Genomic DNA, 5,521 nt, shown 5'->3' on the forward strand with positions numbered 1-5,521 from the left:
TGCCACACACTACTCTTATTCAATATTCCACTGTATATATGTTACTCGCTTGCATTTTCACTCAGCTGTGTCTCTCTATTGAACCAGCTGCTCCCAAACATATAATGTCACTACAGTAACTCCCTGCTGTTTCCATGGCTTGCTCCTGTTCAGCTTACAGCTCATAGGCCACTTTCTCCAAAAACCAATGCAAATTTTCTCATCTAGCAAGGGTGACCTCCACAAATGTTCCAGTAACACTTGCGCATGTCTTCAGGATGACAGCTATCACACAGCACTGCATGTTAATGACATGGAAGTCCCAAGAGACCACAGTGTATCCTGAGTTTAACAAATATCCCGGCAGGTAGATGATAGTCAATGAAAATGAATCAAATTATGAGCAAAAGGATGAATGAAGGAATAAAATTAAGGGGTTTACATTACACTTGTTTTCTGGTTATCCTTGGAGACACTGAAATCTTGAATTTGCAATTTTGAATGGATCTCAATTATCAGAAATTATTTTTTCTGTTTTTACACTTTGGGAAGACAACGTCCATTTGAGAACCAAGTTGACTTCAAAGAAAGTTTAGGTGAGCTGAAAAGAATGCCCTTTTCATGGTTAGCACCGCCATGACTCGATGTCTCAGGAAGTATCTGAAGCATGTAGCAACTCCAAAGCACTGGATGCTGAAAAACTGATCAATGTGCTTGTCCCTTGTCCATCTACCAGTCTCCCTCATCACTTTCGAAGGAACAGACTTAAGTATGCTCTGACGGGAGATGAAGAAGATCTACATGTGCAACAGTTTATTAAGGTTGATGGCAGGGACTCCCCTGGTGGTCCAGTGGCTAAGACTCCATGTTCCCAACACATGGGGCCCTGGTTCCATCCCTGGTCAGGGAACTAGATCCCACACGCTACAACTGAAACCTAGTGCGACCAAATAAATAAATAAATACAAGAGAGAAAAAAAAAGATTGATGGCAGAGATCCAAACTGATGTAACCTTACCTACCCTGCTGGATTAATAGATGTCATCAGCCTTAACGAGACCAGAGAGAATTCCCCTCTCTTCTGTGACACCAAGGGTCCCTTTGCTGTTCACTGTAGTCCACCTGAGGAAGCTAAGTACAAGTTGTGCCAAGTGAGAAAGAACTTTTGGGCACAAAAGGAATCCCTCATCTGGTAACTCATGATGCTCATACCACCTACCTCCCTGATCCCCTCTTCAAAGTGAATGACACCGTTCAGATTGATTTGGAGACAAACAAGATTTACCCATTCCACCAAGTTGAACACTGGAAACCTGTATGTGGTGACCAGAGGTGCTAACCTGGGAAGAATTGGTGTGATCACCAACAGAAAGGGACCTCCTGGTTCTTTTGATATGGTTCATGTGAAAGATGCCAAAGGCAGCAGCTTTGCCATCCGGTTCACTAACATTTTTGTTATTGGCAAAGGCAACAAACCACAGACATCTCTTCCCTAAGGAAAAGGGATCCATCCCACCATTGCTGGGTGAGAGAAATAAAAGACTGGCAGTCAACAGGCTGAAGTGATCTCCAGGTTATGTGATTGGAAAGATCTTTATACTTAATTGAAGGTAATATGGCTTGATTTAAAAATATGTGGGTTATTTTCAAATGTCTTTGGATAATTGAAATCTATAATAATTCCACAGTGAAAAGAGAACAGACTCTATGTGACTACAATACCTTTAGACCATGAATTTTTTGCACCTTGTTTTATGTCTCTGGATATGTCTCCCAGCTTACAGTCTATGGAAACTGGAATAGAATTTGTATCCTGCTGTTGTGTGAAAGTTGCATAAATCTTAGTTATGTTGAATTGGTTCTTTTCAGGTCTACTATATCCTTCTACTTCTCTGTATATTTATTCTATTAATTTTTGAGTTTGATATTGAAACTAAAACTAAAAATTTATCTACTTAAAAAATAATTGTACTAAACAGTGGAACTATATGTAACCTTGTTCTGTATTTTCCAAGTCTCCTGTAAACGTGTTACCACATTTTCAAAATTAAAAAAAAAATTAAAAATTAAATAAAATGGAGAACCAGCAGGGACCTGCTGTGTGGCAAGGGGAATTCTGTTTAGTATTATGTAACAACCTAAATGGGAAAAGAATTTGAAAGAGAATAGATACATGTATATGTATAACTGAATCACTTTGTTGTATAGCTGAAACTAACACAACATTGTTGTTAATCAACTCTACCCCAATACAAAATAAAAAGTTGGGACTTCAAAAAAAGATAATGTGGCATGACTAATTATTAATACAATCATCATTCAAATGATTTTGTGACCCTTTTCAGTGTGTATATTATATTGACCAACCCCAAGCAGCTAAAATAAAGATGGCAACTTTAGTTTGTAACCAGTAAAGAGCCTTTAATTATTCCATAAACATTTAGGATAAAATTATTTTAAATTCACTTCAATACAAAACAATTAACAATTAACTATAAGTGATCTTCTTTAGAATGTTTGGTAAAAAGTATTTTATTAACTTGAACTAGCAAGAGGGTTTACAAATCCCCCTCAGATTTGAAACAATCTGTTCACAGGATTTGTGACTTTTCCATTTGTTTTCCTTCATTCCTGCATATATATTGATGGTCCAAAAGCCCAGTCTTTAATTCCAGTGGCAATAAATTCAACTTTAGTCTGAATTTGTACTTCCTGACATCTTCCACCCAGTCTCCAAGAGATAAAAACAGTGCTTGAAATTTAGCCTTCTATGTAGAAAAAAGTCTATAGTGTGATATGAAGTGCAACAGAATCTCTAACCCCCAAAATGCTTTCCTTCCCACACCCTGCCCTTATCAGTAAATATCTGAAACTGCTATATCAAACGGAAACACGTAACAAGAGAGAATAGTCTTAAGATGTCAAAGGGAATTACCACTGACTTAAATTCACTCTGCCTCTTATGTTTCCCTTTCTGCCTTATTTGCCAGGAAGCTCAGAGTCAAATTTATTATTCAGTTGTAGTAAGATCAGTCCTGGGTGTTCACTGGAAGAACTGATGTTGAAGCTGAAACTCCAATACTTTGGCCACCTGATGTGAAGAGCTGACTCATTTGAAAAGACTCTGATGCTGGGAAAGATTGAGCACAGGAGGAGACAGGGATGACAGAGGATGAGATGGTTGGATGGCATCACCAACTCAATGGACATGAGTTTGGGTGAACTCCGGGAGTTGGTGATGGACAGGGAGACCTGGCGTGCTGCAGTTCATGGGGTTGCAAAGAGTTGGACACAACTGAGTGAGTGAACTGAACTGAAGACTTTTCTACTTCCTGCTTCAGTTAGAAGGCCCATCCCTTTTTCAAAATTATATGGACAATATGTGACCCCCCCCCAAAGTCACATGTTGAAGTCCTAATCCCCCAGTGTGTCCATATTTGGAAATAGGGTGCTCTAAGGATGTAATTAAGGTTTGGTTCAGTTCAGTTCAGCCACTCAGTCATGTCCAACTCTTTGCAACCCCATGGACTGCAGCATGCCAGTCTTCCCTGTCCATCACCAATTCCCAGAGCTTGCTCAAACTCATGTCTGTCAAATCAGTGATGTCATCCAACCATCTCATTCTCTGTCATCCCCCTCTCCATCATCCCCCTCTCCTCCTGCCTTCAATCTTCCAAGTATCAGGGTCTTTTCTAATCAATCAGTTCTTCACATCAAGTGGCCAAAGTATTGGAGTTTCAGCTTCAGCATCAGTCCATCCAATGAATATTCAGGACTGATTTCCTTTAGGATGGATTGGCTTGAACTCTTTGCAGTCCAAGGGATTCTCAAAAGTCTTCTCCAACACCACAGTTCAAAAGCACCAATTTCTTCAGCATTCAACCTTCTTTATGGTCCAATTCTCACATCCATACATGACTACTGGAAAAACCATAGCTTTGACTAGACAGACCTTTGTCAGCAAAGTAATATCTCTGCTTTTTAATTTACTGTCTAGGTTGGTCATAGCTTTTCTTCAAAGGAGCAAGTGTCTTTTAATTTCATGGCTGCAGTCACCATCTGCAGTGATGTTTGGATCCCAAGAAAATAAAGTCTGTCACTGTTTCTATTTTTCCCCATCTATTTGCCATGAAGTGATGGGACCAGATGCATGTCCCTTGTTGTAATTAAGGTTACATAAGATTATAAGGGTGAGGCCCTGATCCTATAGGATCAGTGTCCTTACAAGAAGAGACACTAGAGAGATGCTACTCTCTTTCCCTCTCTAACTCTCTCTGCACACACACCAAGAAAAAGCTATATGAGAACACTTCAAGAAGGCAGCCAGAAAGAGAACTCTCACCAGAAACCAAATGGGCTAGAACCCTGATCATGGACTTCCAGCCTCTAGAACCATAAGAAAATTAATTTCTGTTGATTAAGTCACCCAGTCTACAGTAAGCTCAAGATGACTACTATATATATGATGCCTGTCTTCTCTTTTTATCTGACTCTTCACTGTTTACCTGGAACCCTTTCTCTCATTCCTGGTCACCATAAACTCTGCTGGGCTGCATCTCCCATCATCCATCTACCAGTCATGAAAACTTTGAAAACTATATTTCACAAACTGAATGAAATTAAGAAGGATAGTAACTCAGCACAGTAATCTGGGGTCTACCCACAAACCATACTCGCAAACTTAAAATCGACCTTGTTTATTATTTTTCTAGAGTCCTTCTATAACTTTGTAAAAAGCAATATGACCTTTTTTTTTCATATAGTGTCCAGTTTTATAAGTGATGTTTCTGTAAAACTAGCAAAATTGACAAGTATGATGCTATGGCTTGATTTCATGGGATGGTGTGTTACTCTTATCCTCTTTTCTTTTCATGTTTTCCTGTGCTTTTTTTTTCTAATTTTTAATATGATCCACCACCCAGCCCCACTCCACCATTCTCAAGATTTTCCCTCCTAACAAAGTCAGCAAATGATCTCAGCATTGCCTGTATCTTTGATATCACTCAACTTAATCTGTGAAAACTATTTTCTTCTCATAAGACATACTCCAGATAGCCTGTAAGCCTCATGAACTGCAATCTCTTCTAAGGGAAGTACACATGTTTAGAGCATAGCAAGGCTAATAGTATTCAACTAATAGTTTTTGTGTCAAAAAAAATAAAATCATTAAGATAACAAGTTTCTACTACAGCTCACATGATTAAAACTTTCTTTGAAAATTCTCCTTAGGGCTTCCCTGTTGGCTCAGTGTTAAAGAATCTGCCTCCTACGTAGGAAATATGGGTTCAATCCCTGATCCGGGAAGATCCCACATGGTTCAAGGCAATTAAGCCCAAGTGCCGCAACTACTGTCCGCAACTACTGTGCTCTAGAGCCACGGAACTGCAATTACTGAAGCCTGAGCACACTAAAGCCTGTGCTCTGAAACGAGAGAAGCCACCACAATGAGAAGCCTGTGCATTACAACTAGAGAATAGCCCCCACCCACAACTAGAGAAAAGTCCAAGCAGCAATCAAGACCGAGCAAAGCCAAAACTAAATC

At 39.4% G+C, this 5,521-nt stretch overlaps 1 pseudogene; it reads left to right on the forward strand.

Moving 5' to 3' along the window:
- The first annotated feature begins 615 nt into the window (after positions 1-615).
- LOC120879806 lies at positions 616-1,508 on the forward strand (annotated as a pseudogene).
- The last annotated feature ends 4,013 nt before the right edge of the window (positions 1,509-5,521 follow it).

The sequence above is a fragment of the Oryx dammah genome, unplaced genomic scaffold, assembly GCF_014754425.2.
Source record: "Oryx dammah isolate SB20612 unplaced genomic scaffold, SCBI_Odam_1.1 HiC_scaffold_21, whole genome shotgun sequence".
NCBI classification, from domain to species: Eukaryota; Metazoa; Chordata; class Mammalia; order Artiodactyla; family Bovidae; genus Oryx; species Oryx dammah.